Here is an 18,891-nt window from a genome sequence, read left to right as displayed (position 1 = left end):
AAAAGGACTTTTTATTATCCTTGATCTTGGATGCTAGTCCTAGCTCTATGTCCGCCTTAGCTTTCCTGACAGCCCCACTACAGGCCCAAGCAGAGGAGGTATACTCCTCTTTGGAGATAGCACCCCTCTTCCACTGGGTGTACGCTGCCTTTTTGACCAATCTCATTTCCTTCTATGACCAGGTAACCTATCACCTGGACAAGGGAGAAGAGATGGATGTCATATATCTTGACTTCAAAAAAGCCTTCAATCTGGTATCCCATGATCACCTCTTGGCAAAACTGGCCAACTGTGGCCTTGGGTCCACCATGATCTGATGGCTGGGGAATTGGCTCCATAATCAAGGTCCAGACCTTGAGGGCTCAGACAGTAAAGAAATTCTTCCTTATGTCCAGCTGGAAATGCTCTTGCAGGAGTTTATAACTGTTCAACCTTATGATCCCTTGGGGGACTCTGGTGAACAATTGTTCCCCCAGATCCTAGTGAACACCCCCGATAAACTTATAGGTGGCCATCAGATCACCCCTGAGCCTGTGCTTTTCCAGGCTGAATAGCCCCATTGTTCTCAGTGTCTTATAAGGTCTGTTTTCCTGACCTCTGATCATGCGCGTAGCTCTCCTTCAGATTCCCTGAAGCTTCTTTTTGAATTGTGGAGCCCAAAACTGGACGCAGTACTTCAGCTATGGCCTCACCAAGGTGGAGTACAACAGGAGAGTGATGACCCAGGATTTGCTTGAGAAGCATCTATGGATGCAAGCCAGTGTTTTTGCTCACTTTAATAGCCACAGCATCAAACTGAAGGCTCATGTTCATCTTGTGGTCAACCATGACCCCCAAGTCCCTTTCATCTGTAGTGCTAACCAGCATAGCACTAGCGAGCCTATAAGCATGCTGCAGGTTTTTCCTCCCAAGTTGGAGAACCTTGCATTTTTCAGTGTTGAACACCATCATGTTCTCATCCACCCATTTTATGAGCCTGTCAAGTTCAGCCTGGATCACTCTCCTGTCCTCAGGAGTGGATGCATTACCCCAAAGTTTGATATCATCGGTGAACTTGACCAGTCCACTTCTGACTCCAATGTCCACATCATTAATGAAGATGTTGAAAAATATAGGTCCAAGGATAGAGCCTTGAGGAACCTTACAGGGCACTATGAAGATTGACTTCCATTAACTACCACCACCTGGGTCTGATCACAGAGCCAATTCCCCAGCCATCAGATCATGGTGGACCTGAGGCCACAATTGGCCAGTTTTGCCAAGGGATGATCATGGGATACCAGATTGAAGGCTTTTTTGAAGTCAAGATATATGACATCCATCTCTTCTCCCTTGTCCAGGTGATAGGTTACCTGGTCGTAGAAGGAAATGAGATTGGTCAAGCAAGACCTACCCACAACAAACCCATGTTGGCTGTACCTCAGGATGTTGCCATCGGCCAGTCCGTTGAGAATGGCCTCTTTGATGATTTTTTCTAAGACCTTCCCCAGGATAGAGGTCAGGTTGATGGGCTTGTAATTTGCCAGATCCACTTTTGTCCCTTTCTTGAAGATAGACACCACATTGGCCTTCTTCCAATCTTTGGGCACTTCACCAGAGCATTAGGAGATCCATGCCAGGGGCTCAGCTATGATGCTGGCCAGCACCTTGAGTACCCTAAGGTGTAACCATCAGGGCCAGCTGACTTGAAGGTGTCCATCCTTAAGTTAATTCATTAACTTAATGACACTGTTTCTGTAGATCATTAATAGAGCTGCACTCCCACATGTAACATTGCATGCCATGTAGTTGATACCTAAGATAACTGATATATTTGCTGAACTAAAAGCTAAACTAAATTTCTGTGGTCTCTTTTATTAAACCAACTAACTTCCTCTGCTCAAGGAGATTATTCGGAAGACAGAACTGTACTGTAGAGGAGATAAACACTGAATAATAGTGATTTAGGGAAGGTCATTGGTTTAGATGAGAAGTGACAGGAGACAGATTAGATACTGAGAGTTCACCTCTTTCCATTAGAGATGAGAAAATGGTTTTCAATAACTGTTGGAACAATAAATAATTTATGTCTTATTATGTCTCATCGTGAGAAGCATCAGACGGGAATACTTTGTTACCCGAAACCATTGTGGAAAATGGCATCTTGAGGTTGCTTAAACAGTTATATTGATTAGGGTCTCCCAAAGTTTTTATGCCGTGGCCCAGTAATCCGCAGCCTGGAAGTGGCCACAGCCCAGCAATCACAGCTGACTGCAGCCAGAATTCTGAGCCGGAAGACAGGTAAGGATACCTCCACCCCCCAGGCGGGGGGGTGAGGCAGGCCAAACCCTGCTCTGCTGCGAGCCCCGCAGAAGGAACTGCAGCCTCTCCGCCTGGCTCTGGGGGGCTGTAGTTTGCTGGTCCATGGCCACTTCTGGTCTGGCAGCTGACTGTGCTGTGGGCTGGCAGCTGACTCACCATGGCCCAACACCAAGCCATGGCCCAGGGATTGAGAACCCCTGATATAGAGGAAGACTAAGGCCCTCTCTACACGTTAAAGTTTTTGTTCAACTAACTGGTTAATTGTGCAGTTACCTTAAAACCAGCTACACCTGCAACATACTTATCACATGATAAAAAGCTCTAACCAGCTATAAAGATAGACCTCAAAAATATGTTCCAACTTCATAGCTGGTTGCTATGAAGCTTTAATTTGCACATGTAGCAGGGTCTTCCAGCCTAAGGGGTACACTGTGCCCGGTATGAAACCCCTGAGCCCTGGGGGATTATGACAGTTATGATCCCCCAGGCCCAGGGGTTTCATGTACCACAGATTCCTTGGGGATCCTAGCTGCCTCAATCCCCATGGTCCAGGGGTTTCGCACATTCCTGAGCCATAGGGATCATGGGAGCCATAATCCACTGAGCTCAGGGGTTTCATGCACCCCTGAGCCAGGGAGACTTCAGCTACCATAATCCCACAGCGCCAGGGGGCCCCCAGTCATGGGAGCTTGGTTCTTTCTGGTGCCAGGAGAGCCCAGGATCAGACTCTCCCTGCACACACAAGGCACGATGGGATCTAATGCTCAATCCACACGATCTTGCCTCCTGCCATGCCATTAGATCCCATTGCACTTTTACATGCACATGCAGAGGGGGCCCCAGTATATTAAGAAACTTTTTCACTTAATGAGCCAAGGCTTTCTATTAAAGAGATTATCAACTTTTTACAAATATGTCCATGTTAAAAGGCTATCTGTTCATCATCAACTAAATTTTCTGAAATCTTTTCTCAGTATAGAATACTTGTTTGCCCAGAATCCCATGTAAAAGCTGTGATGGGTTCTTTAATACACATTCTTCTTTGTTGTGCATTTTTCATTCATAAATAATGCATTAATGCAAATATAATGAATGAATATGACAATAATGCACACTCCGTTATTGCTGGTCATTTGAACAAAAGGAGTTTCCCAAAATATTTATTAAAGGTAATATAGCATTAATACAGTAGTAGCATCCATTATTCATACAATTATTTTCAGTAGTGAAGGTGAGCATATTGTGTATGTGGAAATGTAACCAAATATTTATTGGTTTAATGGTTTTACATGTTAGTAATATATAATATGGATAAGCTATGCAGCAGCAGAGTAGGGATACCTGGGGCAGAGTGGAACAGGTGACTTCTGGTTTATGATTGCAAATGTGAATGTGAACATGTTGCTGCTGGCAGCAACCATTCCTTTTATCCTCCCCCAGGTTGACACCCAGGGCAATTTTCAAATTACTCACCTAGTCATTCCACCACTATACAGCAACATACATTGTAATCAAGTAAATGGGTTAAATTCAGGTACATTTGCAACTCTCTTATTTTGACTAATAGAACAATGTACTGTATTTACTTGAATAGAAGATACCTCTGATTATAAAATGACCTGCCCTTCCCCCGCCCCCAATAACTAGATTCTATACATGGAGAATTTATAAATTTGTTATAATCCAAGTCATCTGAGTCATCTCCAAATCGAAATCACAATCAGAAGCTTTGCACAGCCATATTAAATATTACTTAAGTATATTATTTTCTGTGTGAATGTTAATGATGTTAATGACTACTCTGCTTTATGAGACAAGTATGTACATTATTTTGATGGAATCCATAACTATTCAAATAGTCATAGGAGCTGAAAAAGATCATAAGCTGTACCGTAAAATCTGTTTTGAAATATATTTTTTCTAATTAGTAGATTTCTCACCCAGTAGTCTATAAATGTTGTTTCATGTAAGTTCTCCATAATACACAGGCTATTGAGCTGACAGAAATAATGTATTTTTTGAAATACTGCATATTTCGGTCAATTTAACTTTCAGTTTGGGCATCAAATCATAGAATAATAGTGTTTAGAATCATAATGTATTTGGCAGTAGAAAATGCCTATTAGACCACCAAGTCCATATTCTTGCAGTCTCCCAGAAGGAGGATATATTGGATATTAAGTTGTTAGTGGAACTTATGTTAGCCAAAGGCAGAGGAGAAGTGAACTCTCAAGTTACCAGTCTTAAGAGATCTTCGTTAAACAGTGGTAGGTTCATGAACAGATAACCATGTTCCCATATTACATTTTATTATTGGCTCCAATTTTTTTCTTATTTTATTTCTAAATAAAGTTATTTTCAGTGTTTAGTTCTGTGGCAAAAACAGCAATGATAATATTCTGAATTCACATAACATCTTTTTTCCCAGTCACATCTTTAAAAGCATTCTATGGCATTTTCTTTAAAAGAAATATTAGACTTCATTTCAAACTTCATCCTGTTACCTATATTGTCAAATTTCCCAAAGTGTTTAAAGTTTTTAAATAAAAAATGGTCACTTAATCATAATTAAATGCTGTTTTTTAGAAATGATTCTCTGTTAAATTTTGTGAGTTCTATCAGAAATAGATTTAGCTTCTTGCTAAAAGATCACATGTAATGCTACATGTAATGGGATACATGTTACATGTGGCACTACCAAATTAGTGATATAAAGAAGATCCTGTTTCAAAAGGGGACCTTTTATGGTTCTGGAGATGCCCTGAATATTGCAGCCATTCATTTTTTGTAGCACTTCAAGGGCATTTGTAGTACAGAAAATAGAACATGTGCTCAAAGCCTGTGTTTCAGGTTTCCAGTTGGAAAATGGATATCATATTATTTACCTTTCATGTAAAAGGCTTTAAAATCTATCTAGGCTAAATCTGTACATGAAGTAGGAACAATGGCAATGATACTAAATCATCATCCTTGTCATTAATAGCAGGGCTGACAACCTTTAGGAGTAGAGAAATAACTCTTCTCTATTCGTGGAGGGCTAGTGCTTCCAACCTGGCCACTACAGCTACACATGTGCAAGCAAGTGAAGCCACCTACAAGCTGAATCACTGCAGAACCCCCAACTGCCAATTTGCTGCCAGAAGCCAGGTCCAGCCTTAAGACTGTCGGCTACCAACCCCTGATCTATAGGACTTGTTAACAAGGGACTGTTTTGCTCTGAACACCATGGTTGTAGTAATGTAAAAATGAGTGAAAAACTGGGGGGAAAAATGACAGGTTCATGGTGGAGTCAACCACGGTGCAATGGGATCTAATGGCATGACAGGAGGCAAGATTGTATGGCTTGTCCATTGGATCCCACCATGCCTTGTTGTGTGTGCAGGGGGAGTCTGATCCTGGGCTCCCCCAATACCAGCAAGCACCAAGCTTCCATGACTGGGAGCCCCCTGGGGCTGTGGGATTATGGTAGCTGAAGTCTTCTGGGGTAGGGGGGTCCATGAAACCCCTGGGCCCAGGGGATCATGGCTGCCATGATCCATAGGGCTCAGGAATGTACGAAACCCGCAGGCCCCGAGGATCGAGGCATTATGATCCCCAAGGCTTCATGGTACCTGAAACCCCTGGGCCTGGGGGATCACAACCGTCATGATTCCCAGTGCCCGAGGGGTTTCATACTGGGCATGGTATACCCTTGAGGCCAGAAGACCCTGCTACATGTGCAAATTAAAGCTGGATAGCAACCAGCTATAAAGTTAGTACCATTTTTGGTTCTTATATTATGCCTTAACTGAGAAAAGTTACAGTATATGACTTCTGTTAAGAATTACTATAATCTCTTTACATAACTAGCATAAACGTATTAAAGATATATGAGCTAACTTAGAGTCCACAAACAACAAAAATCAATTACTCCCATTTATTGCAATGTACTATTCATGAGAATATCATTCATTTAATAATAACATGAAGATACATATATAACCTTGTGATATTAAGTGAAATTTAGCTGTTTATCTTCTATGATTTTTAAAACATGTCCCTGTTTGTATATTTCCAATCTTGCTAAGACCCATCATCCTGTATAATCAATCAAAAAGCAAAAATTACAATTAAACTATTGAGATCAGCTAGAGGATAGATTTTGAGAATTTCTGAGTTATCAAAGGAAGGAGGGAAAGGAGGAAAAGACAAACTGGGATATTATGAATATTGTTACATGGAAATTGAAAGAAAATGTAACATATGGCTGATTGCCAAGCAATTCATTCATTGTGCAGATGTAGGATTATTTTAGCATCACATTAATGCCTGATTTTTTTCACACATCATTTAATTGTCAAACAGGGGCAGTTCTGGGAACTTTACTAAATTAGTTTTTGGAAAGAGAATGGATTTTACTGTAATTTTCGAATTCATATTGTTGTTCTTTAATGTTTCAACAAAACATTCTGCATATTTGTGAGGAAAAATATGTATCTCATCTTATCCACTGTTTTGTACTTTATTCCTTGAGAATTTATATTGTGTACAGTTTGGTCAGTCTGAAACATCTGGGGAATATGTGTAGGAGATGGTCCCTGCATAAACTATGTAACTGAATAGTCAACTCCAGCCATTAGAGTTGGGGAGTTATGGTGCATCTTAGTGAGAGCCTAAGATTTATATGTGGTAAAACCTAAAAATAAAAAAAATGTAAACTTTACAGATAAGGGGAAAATATAGTGTTCATGTACAGATTATATTCAAATTAGAATTGATGTTCAGTGTTAGAAACGCTGCAGCAGTAAAATGTTGCAAGCAATTTTTATGAGTTTCCAGTTTTTGAAAACCAAAACCCCCATATGTTGAGTTCCAGGATTTCTTCCATTTGTTGGTTTGTTTAAGCCAAAATTAGGTTTGGAACCTGTTTAAAAATCAAACCATTTCCTAAAGAAAAGGCAGTAGGAAATCAGGTTCTGGCCAAGATCACCCTCAAGTTTTTATGTAAATACCTCTCCTCTTAGGTTTGGAACCTTTGATGGGTAGCACATTAATTTGAAGGGTTTTTATAAAAATAATGTGCATGTCATTTGAAACATTTATTGCTCTGACATGCATTAGAAAACCTGAGTGAAAAGTAGAAGTAATGGTTTTAAACATGTAGTCCTCCTTTGAACTGTAGATGGCTTTCTACATTTCTCACATAAACTTTAGTAAGCAACAGCCTACTTCACCCTTCCCTGTCTTCTATCCATTGCAGGTTGAGTAAACGCATCAATATGTTTTTTTTTTTCTTCTTGACTGTAAGCTATGATTCCTATAAGGTATTGTAACTATGTTTGCATTGATAACTTACTCTTTTATAGAGAAGGATAGTTTTGTTGGTGGTTTTCGGTTTTATTTTTTTCTTTAGTGCTAGCTTTTGGCTACAAAAAGGTAGGACCATTGCTGCTCAGAGGTAATGTCAATACTTACAGTGGAATATAAAAACCTGAGGTGGTATTATCTGTTTGCAATTGTTTTCAGCTGCAGTGTGACCTTCTCATCAAACACTTTTAGAAGCAGGGACAAAGGAGGGTTTGATGAACTGAGCAGTGCTTATTTTGAGATGTCTTTTTTTTTTTCTTTTTCTTTTTTTTAATTTTTGGGCATTGATAATTGCCCAAAGGGAAAAAAAAGAAAGAGGTAGTCAATGAATATGTATGCATTTTCCATAACCAGATATAATGTATTTCCAAGGGTATTCTACTAACGTGTAGCTAGCATCAATTCAGAAATATGGAAGGGAGAGAAAGTAGGTATGGGAAAATCAAATCAATACATATACAAAAATATATATGTATACCAATAGTGCTCAACGTTTTGGCCCTGTGGGCCAGATGGCTGGCACAGGGCTGGGCCAGAGGCTGGATCAAGCCCTGCAAGGCAGGATCAGCCCCTGGGGCCCAATACCCCCACTTCCTGTCCCGTCTGTTGGCACTGGGTCCCAGGAGCCCAGTGTCACCCACTCCTACCCTGTGCCATGGGATTGGGATCTAGTGCCACCCTGTCCCAGTCCCTGCACACTGGGATTAGACCTCTGCGGCTGATCTATAGGGCCTAGAGCTCCTCATGGATCTGGAAATTTGGCTGCAGGGGAGCGATGCCACCATTCCCCTACCACTAAATTTTTGGACCTATGGGGAACCCTGCTGGCCAGATAACATGGTTCTGTGGGATGGATCTGGCTGGAGGTTGAGTGCCTCTGCTATATACTATTTATAGCTTTGCAGGGAGAATGTGGACAAAAGTAAATTAGTGCAATTCTTTTATTCTGCTGTCCTTATTCAAATTGAGCAATCCCTTGTCCTATGTATAGCCCTGTCATTTTCTTTGGGGGAAAAAGTACCACTGTCTGTAAGTAAAGGGGGACAGAACTGAGCTTCTAGAAATCAAACTGCTGTCATATCTTGTTTACTTATCAATGTGGTTTTGGAATTGATCTGAAAGTTTAGCTGCAGCAGATAAGTAACAAAAGCTAGTGCACCATATCTATGGAAGCTATCTAGAAGCCTTTCTAAAGACTGGTAAATCTATTGCTGGCAAAGAGATACAATCTCATCAGCTGTACAGCAAGTGTAGAGACAGAGTGAAGATTAAAAAAAAAAAAAAGAAAGAAACATCCCATAAGGACCAATGAAATCAGATAAATCCATGAATTATTTCACATGGAGAAGGATAGATCTTTCTGTCTGGTTGAAAGTTAACTGAAGCATTTTCAACTGCAGTGACTTTTTTCATCTTTGGTGCTGGTTATTGCTCAAGATGCCTGTCAGATATGAAATATCCTACATCATTCCCCCACTTCCTTAGGAATTTAATTTTATTTTAACCATGGCTTTCCTGCTTTGTTTTGTAAGTAGTGCATATATTGTTAGAATAATAAGAATAATTTGTTTCTCTTTGAATTGTCAAAATACAAATGTTGTCCTGGTCACAAAAACTACAGTGCCTTCATGAAGCTATAGTGAGGAATTAGGTATATTAAACATACTCAGTTTAAACACTTAAAAAAAAGATTGAAGGGAGAGTTCTAAGGTCTGTTAAAGTGCCCATCTATTTACTACTAAATCATGATATAGTAAAAACATCCCTCCAAAAAAAGAGAAAGTCCATATTCTTAGATCAGAGTGGGGTTGTGGAATGCAGGACTTAGTTCTTACAGGGGACAAGCAGTGAAACAATGGAGACTGGGATCCAGGTTCAACGTGAGGGAAGAACGTCTGTACATTAGGTGATAGTTAAGAAGAATACATGAGGTGATATTTAAGAAGGTCTAAGGACTTGGAAAATTTTAGATTGAATTGATAGAACACAGCAAACTAAAATTCTGCCTTTATTAACAGACATGGTACAGCATGCAGGGAGCGGGGGCATGCATATACTCGTACACTATACTGTAGAGTTGATTAATTAACTCTGCGGTAAAAAATCACCATCTATTAGGCTGGAGAAAACTAATTAACTACACTGTAGGATAGTGCAGCCTGATGCAAGCACTATCCTACAGCAAAGTTATTTAGTGCATTGCACTATAGATGTAAATGGTGACCAGGTATGGGTGGCACATACGGGTGCTATACTGGGGGGGGGGTGCCTGCTTGCTAGACCCACATTGTAGCACCCTCATGCCCCAGCCAACCCCTCTGCAGAACATTGATCCAGAGCAGAGTAGCCCTGGGCTGGCAGGCTGACCCCTCAGGTCTCCTGTCACGGGGGCTGTGCTGCCCCACCTCAGTGTGCTGTGGTCCCAGGCACATGTGTAAACACTGCTCCCAAGAGTAATAAATTCTGGCATAAACTGCACTGGAGTTTATTCAGCTGCCCTAATTTTACATGCAGATGTGCCCAGGTAGTTGCACCCAAACACCCTGCTATGAAATGAAACATAAATTAATTTTTAGGTGGGCATTTTTAATTGTTAAAGGTGTGCATGTAAGCAGCAATTAAAAGTAACCCTCAAAGTTCTACTGGGGCTTTTCTTAGAATTGAAACATCATGATGTTTGAGCATCCATGGACACGCATTCTAGGACATGAGACCCAAATAGTCAACATGAATACTTCTTCATAAATATTTAGCTGTGATAATTGATTTTGAGCTCCCAAATTAATACTCCTTATTTGGGTCTGATTCACAGAAAAATTGAACAGCCACACTAAAAGTTTTCGAAGGATTAAATAGCTCCTGCTTTACATATGCCAATTCCACATTTCTGCATAGAGAATAAATATGAGGTAGTTGTGCACTTATTTGCCTAGTTGAATGGATGGATGTGGGATTTCCAAATACAGTTGGCCACTTTACAACACTGCATTCTTGTCCCCTGAAGTAATGTTATTTACAGTTAAACTTGGATTTAAAAGGGATATTATTATACATTGCAAAATGAGTATTAGGATTTGTTGCCGCCTTAAAATATTCGATGAAAAAGTATTCTTAAAACAAGAAAAGAATTAGCTAGAAATGTATTTAAAAACAAAACCAAACTTATTCCCCTTATAGTACTAAATCAGCTCAATGAATCTTATTGCCAGGATAGGGCAAAGAGGAAACATGTTTTATTCATGCTGCAAGCTGCTGTTTTAGTCTGATGCAAATAAAACTACATGTGAACTAACAGCTGCTCTCAGACAGATTGCTGTGCATCACAATCTGCTAAGGGAGCGCAGCTGGAGAAACGTGCAGAACGTTTTCATCTGTAAATCAAACACAAACTAGGAAAGCATTTAGTACTGTATATGTAATACCATTGGTATTTAGAAAGGGTTTTTCCTCACTGTATGTAGTGTAAGTGACTTCTGATTTCAGTCTAGCTTTAGTAACTGATCTGGAAAGCTTGATCATTCCCAAGAAATTGATAGTCCTTTGAAGATCACCATCATTTCACAATTCAATGGAAATTCATTTCCCACAGTTGTGATGTATTACTATTTATACTTACAAATTTATGGCTAAGTGCAGACACTTGGCAGCGTTAAGGGGGGTTAAATCTAGTTAAAAATGGCCACCTGATCCAACTTAGTTTGTCCAGGTGCAGACCTTACACTTACACCTGGTCTCAGTGATAGGAAATTAATGTAAACCGGTAACAGTACAGAAGTGACGTGCACATAAACCAGGCTAAAAATGGTAGAATATATTTGTCTTGATCTACTCCCCTACCCCTTCCCACCTCACAGACTTACAGGCTGAACAGGGATGGTGGTGTTGCACAGTAGATCTTGGGTTGCTTTTAAATGTCAGAGGTGAACTCCTATTTAAAATGGTTGGAGATCACTTGTTTAAAGCATGTGGGTTTTGGTCTACTATAGTAGTCTGGAGTCCAAGTACAGGAGGCAGCTCAGCCACGGCCATTGACAGCAGTAACTAAAAATACTCAGAGTGCATACCAGCATTCACAGGAACAGGCTCAGTTTAAGCTGCCTAAACCTAAGCTGGGAGTGGTGCATGTAGATGTTCACCATTTACAGGCAGCTGTAGGTAAATCTCTAGGGAATGAGGGAGGGAGGGGTTTTGGGGGAAGCTGGCAAGTCCGCAGGAGGTTGGGAAGGGTTTCCAGGTCTTAAATCGGGGGAGGGGTTCCTCCTCCACTGAGCCAGCACAGCTGGGGAGGGGGCACATGGCAGGGAGCCTTCACTCTGCCCCCCACACCACTGCCCAGCTGGCTAACAACCACATGGCTTCCAGCCCCAGCAACTGCAAGGTTGTCAGCAGCTGGAGCTGGTGGGAGAGCTGTGCTGACTCAGTTGGCATCTGATTTCCCTGTACCACCACCACTGATTGGCTGGTTGGAGTAATGGGGGTGAAGGGGATAGCTCAGTCAATTTTTTGGGGGGGGATAAGCTTGGTCAGGGTTGGGGAGAGGATGAGGCAGGAATGAGGACAAGAGCCCCAGGGCTGTGGGCACTGGTTGGGTTTTCACAGCCGCAGGGATGTGCTATAAATGTGTGCAGGCAATTGCTAGGTCTGATTAACCCATCTTAAGCTGAGTTAACCCTTCACCAATCTAAAGCTAGTTTATCTCAGGTGAACTAAGTTTAGATCAGGTGCACCATTTTTAGGGTGACCTAAGCCCTGCACATACTTGCATGCCCAGGCTGTTTATATCATCCTAATCTTGGTTAAGATAAAAAAAATTAGGTTAGCTCTTTATAAGCCTGGAACTGCAAAGATCAAACATGCTGAGCATCCTCAAATTCCCATTGTCAACAATAGGTTATGATATAGTAACAATTTAAATATTGTTCAAATGTGGCTTGTCTACAGTTTGTGTGTGTGTGTATTTGTTAAAGTCCAACTGCTACTTGCATTAAGATAGTCTTAAATTCACTTCTTATAAAATCTACAACTCTGACAATATTCAGGCAATGCTCAGGGATTCTTCACATGCACAATGATCACTCGTAATGAAAACATATGGCTCCTCAGAGTTGCATCAAAATTTAAAACCTTGACAGACTATAAAACCCGACTATAGTTAGATTAGATCTAAAGATGTATGTTGAGTAGTAAAGTCTATACTATGCCACTGTTGCCATAAATAGGCATAAAGCCAAAGTTAAGAACAGTGCTAGGAGGGGTGGTAAGAGATGTGTGTTGAGAACGGGGTGAATGTAGATGTTCTTTTAACAGACTTCTTTACTGATTTTTTTGAGCATTGCATTAATAAAAAGCACTTGAGCATTGTGGGATCATTGTATTAATAAGGGAGAGCACCAGATGGTGTAATTCTAGGTTACCCAAGTTTTATATACAATGTCCGTGTTTATTTTTCCTTTAAATATGGGAGTAATCATATGCAGAGAAAGGTGGTGTGTCCTTAGTATTACTATGAAGATATGATGAATAGGGATTAGTAGTGGAAGATAATTGTGGCACAAAGAAGAAGGTATTGTGAGGGAGCTGTCTCCATCTGTTCCCCTCTAAGAAAGAACTTTTTCATTCCCAACTTCTTTATCCCCATGCTCAGCCCTACTTCCTTGCAGCCAGTGTCAACTGGAATCAATGAACTTGTCTTTCATGGAACAGACTGGTCAGTGGAGGGAGAGAAAGTAGTTGTACTAGGAGCAGTTTTCAGTATAGACTTAATCACGAAACAACTCTTCTTGATATTACCAACACTTTTCTCACTTTCCATGTCAGCCTCCAACTCTCACTTTAAAAACTTGATCCACATACCTTAGCAAACTGACCCCATTAAGATGGTGATAAGAGCTTAAGGTTCCCTAATGTTGGCTCAATTGGTTTGTGCTCCCTCCTTTGTTTAATTACACCAGGGTTGAAAAGAATTTTGGAAATGCTCCCAGGCATTGTATATTGCTGCGGTCAGGGAAGTTCTAGTTGATCTGCTGTCTGATGGCAAAAGGACTATGCTGCTATTCCACAGAGGTTTCTAAGCAGTTTTGATGAATACTCCATGGTCTGAAAGAATGACTCTTTCTACATCTAGTCTCTATGCTTAAAAATGAATATCAGATTTCTTCCAGGACAAAGCCTTGTTTATCCTGGAATCCTACATGCATAGAAGTTCATTGTCCCATTTTTTGAATCCAAGATGACACTTCTTCTGAGAAGAATCTTGAGCTAATTGCCATCCATTCTAAGGACAAGCTGCCTGTGTAAAGGGCTGTGCCACCCCTAGCTGGTGACTCAGATCAATCAGAACAGACTCAAACTATTTTGTTTTTACCCTAAACTGCCACCATGCCTTGTCTTCTGACTGACTTCTCACACTTCAGCACTTGTGGATCTCCTTACTGCGGCAGTGAACAAAATACAGCCCACAGACTGGATCCAGCCTGCCAAATTTGGATCTGGCCCAGGGCTGTCCCCTTCATGCGCTACATGGGGCTGAATCCTGCCTGGGACAGCCAGCACTTTGCACTCTGGCCCATGCCTGCCATCCCTGGCCCTGACCCCAGCCAGTGCACACACCTGGTGGGGCTGCTGCTGGTGTAGCTTCAGCTGCCCAGGTGCTGCTCAGCTCCCTTCACCTCCAGCCATGGCTCCTCCCCCTGCCCCTGCCTCTGCCCCTGCTGTGCTTCTAGGGCCAGGGGGAAAGCTGCAGCTGGGTGGCTCCTGCCCCAATGCACAGGCTCTGACTTCAGTTCCTGACTGCCTTCTACCTACTTTGCCTGCCCAGTGTGATTAGCTGCCGTCTGCAGGTGGACAAGTGGATGGAAGGTGGCTGGGAGCTGGAGCCACAGCCCCATGTGCTGAGGCAGGAGCCATGCACCTGAAGTCTTCTCCCAACCCAGAGCAACACAGCAAGAGCAGGGCCAGGAAGAGGAGGAGCCACTGGAGATAAGGAGAGCTGAACAGCATCTGGACAACTGCAGCTGCACTGGGAGCATCCCTACCAGTAAGCTGTGCAGGCTGGCTGGGGCCAGGCTGGCAAGTGGGTGGGAGCATGGTATGGGTTTCCCTAGGTAGGAGCAGGCAGGGCTTAACCCCATGCAGAGCACCAAGGGGACAGCTGCAGACTGCATTGCCTGGGTGAGCTCTGCTGCATGCACCCCCTGACTACCCACCCCCTCCTTCCCCTCACCCTGGTCGGCTCCCAGGACCTAGTACCCAGGCATCTCCACCCCCCCATGCACATGCCTGTCTCCAACCCCTACTTACCCCACCCTCCACAGGGCGGGGCATGGAGGGAGTGATTTGGGGTTCTGCCCTAGGCCATGGCCCTGCATGCCTTTGCTTGCAGAACCAAGGATCTTCCCTAACCCTGGCCTTGTGCTGTCTCCACCTTGCTGTCTCAGGGTCACAGGGGTATGTGGGCAGTGGATCACAGTTCCACTCTGGGCCCTGGCCCTGGCCTTGGCCCTGCACTGTCACCCCTCCACAAACCCACCCCATGATCCCAGCCTCACCTGCCCATCCTGCTCCTGAAACCCGCTTCCCACCCGCCCATGGCCCCATCCCACATAGGGAGTTTTGGTGAGTCGTTGCACATAGTGGGGAAGGGTGCTGACCCAGCCTGCAACAACTGATCAAAATTCCCTATGTGGCCCACGGGACCAAATAATTGCCTAACTTTGCTTTAGTGCTTAATTCAGTCATTCCAGTTATGCCCTGGAAGCATGATTTGCTCCTATTTCTTTGTGCTGAGTAGGAGGGAAGCTTGTTCCACACATATCCTTGGACAACATAATATCAAATGAATCAATACCACTCCTTTCCCAATGAACAGTGAATAATTGGCACCCATCAGCCTGAATTTCAGCTATAAATGAGTGTAGCTGTTTTAGATTTGCAAATGTTTTTCAATAAGCTGAGAATTCCCAGATGGGGGAGAAGAAAAGTGAGATTTACCTAAATGTGTAAACTTAACAAACCATTAGTTTCCTAGAGAAATGCGTAATTGGTGTAATGGTCCTCCATAGCTATTGCTATTATGAAAAAAAAGGTGGTCTGTTTTGCCTTTAGCAACCTCAAAGAGTGCATAACTATTTTCACCTCTTATAAATATGCAACCGTTTCTTTGAACAGGGGTCTGCATCATGTTATGCCATTGTGGCATAGGACTGATACATTTGCATGCAAGATGAGGTATAAAAGAAAGGCAAATTTGTATATATGAAAGCTGGTAAAGTATTGCACTGTTAACCAGCAAGAGTTTCATGGCAGGTAATTGATCATGCATAAATATTTAAATATTTTACAGCATTTGTTGTAGACTTTTTACTGGAAGGTAATATCTCCAAAGTGCTTTTAGTGTTTTCCCTATTGCAGTGTATATATTTTTTCATTCCATATAATAATGCTTTCTGCATTGTGCTTTTGGATGATCATGTTTTTGTTTTGTTTCATTTTTTTTTGTATATTAGTATGATTATGTTGGATTATGTATTATGATGGATTCCATTTAGGCCCTGATTCAGCATAACGCTTGAATGTGCCCATGCATGTTTTGCTAAAACACTGCCATGCTACATGGGTGTTTATTGTATGCACAACTCTTCTCCAAAGTAGCTTCTTTGTACTGCTTGTAGTAAAAATATGCCTGTATGTTTATGACAGTATGGTTTTCAGATTCAGAATGGTCTAATGATGAATTCAAATAAATTAGGCTGTGGGAATTTATAAAATATCATTCAACTTTGTACCAAGGGCTATTTTTCTAAAGTAGTGATTCTCAACCAGGTTGCTGTGGTACCATGGTGTTCCATGAGATCCTTCTGAGGGTACTGTGCACTATTAGCTCTGGTAAGTGTTCAGATACCTCCCCATAATTCACAAGATTAATCCAGACATTTCAAATAAGAATTAATTTCTGACCTCTTGTGGTCTTTCTGAGGTCTTTATACATAATTGTTCTGTTACTTTTCTGTAGTTAAAATATAGTGGAAGTTAAGAACTGACACTTTCTGAGGATTGCCATGAGTCTAACATGGTTGGGCAATATTCTAAAGCAACAGAAGGTATGATATATGATATGAAAACAAGACTGAACCGTAAAAAGTAGTGAAAAAAAATGGTTGTTCAACTCTTGAATATCAGCCCAATTTGTTACTTGCCAAATATGAGGTAAACTTTTAGTGCCATGATACTTGAAACACCACAGTTATGTCCTCTCTTACATAAAGCACATAACTGTGTTTAATGAAATACTTTAATACTTCAAATGATATGATGTGATTAAAAATTACATTTTTAAAGACTACTGTTCCAGTTGTTGTATGTGTTTTGTAGTTAGAACAAAGGATAATTCAGAAAATGCCATTTAACATGGATTATTTCTAGGAGATGCAGATAATTGCATGTTGAAAAGGTAGTGATTTGTTTGACAGGAAAAGGAAAAATAGACTTTTTTATGCAAATAGACTTCTGATTTTAAAATGACATTTATTATGAAGTGAAAAATTGAAGGCCATTACATTATAATACTGACCGGTTCATTTTGGTATTGAAAGGACAATAAACCCATGTTTTAAAAGTGTGAATTGTAGATTCACAACAGTTACTTTTTGCAGTGACTGTTAATATCTAATCCCATAAAATATAAAATAAAATATATTTGTAACAATTCTTACTACAGTTTGAATCCATTTTGTAGAATAGTTTTTTATATTTAAAAATTCATAAAATACCTTATAGTTGGTTGCAAGTCATTTTCCATGCCAGAAGTAAATAACAGATATTTTACAAGGGACAATTAAGTGAGAAATGTCTCTCTTCTCCAGTGCCACTTTGCTTCACATAAACGTTTTTCTTTTTAATCATTGCTGTGCCTGTTTCTTTCCTCACACCCAAAGAAGAATGCTTTCATTCAAAAGCTTGCTTAATTCTATCCCAATGATGCAGTTGATACAATAAAGATATCACCCACAAAAATCCTTGCATTTCCCCACCTAGGAACCTAAATGAAACAACTAGATTTTGCAAACCTGCTGAACACCCAGTAGCTGCCACTGAAAGGAATGAAGCATTTTCACTTCAGTCCTCACTTAATGTAGAAATGGTATAGTTAACTTCCCAAATACCCTTGAAAGTTTGGTCACTTCCATTTACGTGTCTGGCAGGAGTCAGACCAGGGTGTGACCTTAGAGTCTATTTGGGAGACTGTAACAGAAATCTGGGGACTCTATTATTTTAAGAAGGAGTTGGGCAAAATGGCAGATTTGGGTGGCAGTCATACTCCATTTCCCAGCAGCGCCTGCCCACATCACTGCAGCCGGTTTCCATGGAGACCCCTGGAGCCTCAACATCCTACCCAGGCACATTAGTTTTGGTAGGCCACAGCAAAGTAGCCTGTCACCTACAAAAGCTTATGCTTCTCTCAACCAGTTACTCTCTAAGGCTAAGTACGGACATTACACATAAACCAGTATAAATGATTGGAAACTGGTTTAAGCCTATAACAGAACAGAAGTCCAGTGTGCATAGACTGCTTAAAAAATGGCAGAACCCAGTCTGAGATAGACCTGGATCAATGTACAGCAAAAGGTTTGTTATCCGGCACCCATAGGGAATGGGGGGTGCCAGATAACCAAATATTCCAGTTACCTGAGAGGCCCAAACAGGTGTCTTTGCCTGTTTGGGCCACCACTCCTCCTGCTGCATCCAGCACACCGCAGCCCCTCTTGCTGTGTCAGTATGCTGGGGGATGGGGGTGGGGAGCGGGGACATTGGGGAGAGGCTGTTATGCCCCGGGCCATGGGGCCTCGGCAAAACTGGAAGTGCCATGGTGGACACTTCTGGTTTTGCTTTGCTGTGTTGACTGGCATGTTGGGTAGTAGAGCATACCACTGTGTAAGGTGCTGGAAAATGTGGCTTTTACTGTAGTATCAGAGTTAACACAGTCAATTGAACTTCTGTACCAATGCAGTGTAGACTGGTCTATCAAACTTCTGTGCCAGATCCCCTCCCAATTTAAGTTAGGTTACAGTCCCCTGACATCCCAGGTGCCTTTTTAGGCCTTGCTTAACAGGGTGGTATGCTAGTGTCATCTGGCATTTGTCTGCTCCAGCTGAGGGCTGGGCTAGCTTCACCCCATGATCACCTCTTGGCCAAATTGCCCAGTTGTGGCCTTGGCTCCACCACGATCCGCTGGCTGGGAAATTGGCT

At 41.7% G+C, this 18,891-nt stretch overlaps 1 protein-coding gene and 1 long non-coding RNA gene across 2 annotated transcripts in view; one reads left to right on the top strand and one right to left on the bottom strand.

The window, feature by feature from the left end:
- The window catches only part of GRID2 (glutamate ionotropic receptor delta type subunit 2), a 1,453,399-nt gene that overhangs the window by 816,951 nt on the left and 617,557 nt on the right, over positions 1 to 18,891 (top strand). The gene's annotated exons all lie outside the window — the stretch shown is intronic.
- The window catches only part of LOC109322188, a 19,497-nt gene continuing 15,894 nt past the window's right edge, over positions 15,289 to 18,891 (bottom strand). Inside the window, exon 3 of the long non-coding RNA XR_002104331.1 lies at positions 15,289 to 15,353. This is a non-coding gene — a long non-coding RNA (uncharacterized LOC109322188). The remainder of the gene's footprint in view (positions 15,354 to 18,891) is intronic.

This window comes from Crocodylus porosus, unplaced genomic scaffold (assembly GCF_001723895.1).
Source record: "Crocodylus porosus isolate Cpor-Errol unplaced genomic scaffold, CroPor_comp1, whole genome shotgun sequence".
NCBI lineage: Eukaryota > Metazoa > Chordata > Crocodylia > Crocodylidae > Crocodylus > Crocodylus porosus.
This window is presented reverse-complemented; position numbering and strand designations above follow the sequence as displayed.